The sequence below is a fragment of the Chrysemys picta genome, unplaced genomic scaffold (genome assembly GCF_011386835.1).
Source record: "Chrysemys picta bellii isolate R12L10 unplaced genomic scaffold, ASM1138683v2 scaf8964, whole genome shotgun sequence".
Lineage (NCBI taxonomy): Eukaryota > Metazoa > Chordata > Testudines > Emydidae > Chrysemys > Chrysemys picta.
In genome coordinates, this window is record NW_027061660.1 from 362 (window position 1) to 1000 (window position 639).

The 639-nt window shown below is 75.6% G+C and overlaps 1 non-coding gene across 1 annotated transcript; it reads right to left on the reverse strand.

Annotated features, from left to right (window-relative positions):
* Positions 1-341: 341 nt before the first annotated feature.
* LOC135980740 (5S ribosomal RNA) lies at positions 342-460 on the reverse strand. Its single transcript, XR_010597640.1, has one exon. It is a non-coding gene; the product is annotated as a 5S ribosomal RNA (ribosomal RNA).
* Positions 461-639: the final 179 nt, after the last annotated feature.

Sequence of the window (639 nt, forward strand, 5' to 3'; positions counted from 1 at the left end):
AGCCGCTGGGCGCTGGACACCCGCCGTCCGTCCCGCCTGGCCAGGCCTGGCCTGGGTGGCCGCGGGGGGGGGGATTCGGGGCGGTCCTGCGGGCCGGCGGCCGGGAGGGTCCGGGCCAGTCCGCCCCATGCCCGGGGTCTCCCCCAGCGGCTTCGGTGGCCCGGGGGGGTCCTCCGCGGAGGAAGCCGGGTGGGTGGGGCGCCGGACCCCAGGCGCCCAGACCCGTGACCTGCGGCCGCGACCTCCGACTCGGCAGGAGCGACGAGGGGCTTTCCGGCCCGTCCCCCCCCTCTCCTTCCCCCCCAGAAAAGGAGAGAGAGCTGACTCGGACCGGGAAAAGCTGCCTACGGCACCTGGGATTCCCAGGCGGTTACCCATCCAAGTACTAGCCAGGCCCGGGACGGTTTACCTTCCGAGATCGGACGGGATCGGGGGCGTTCGGTCCGGTATGGCCGTAGGCACCCGGCCCCGCGCCTCCTCGCCCGCTTTCCCCTGCCGACGCCCGGGCCTGCCGCACGGTGAGCCCCGGTCGGACTGCCCCCCCTGCGGCAGGGCCCCCGTCTCTCGCGGGCCCGGTCCTTTTTTCCTTTTCGAGCTCCGGGGCCCGGGCTGGCCGCCAGAGCCCCTCCGCCCGCCCTC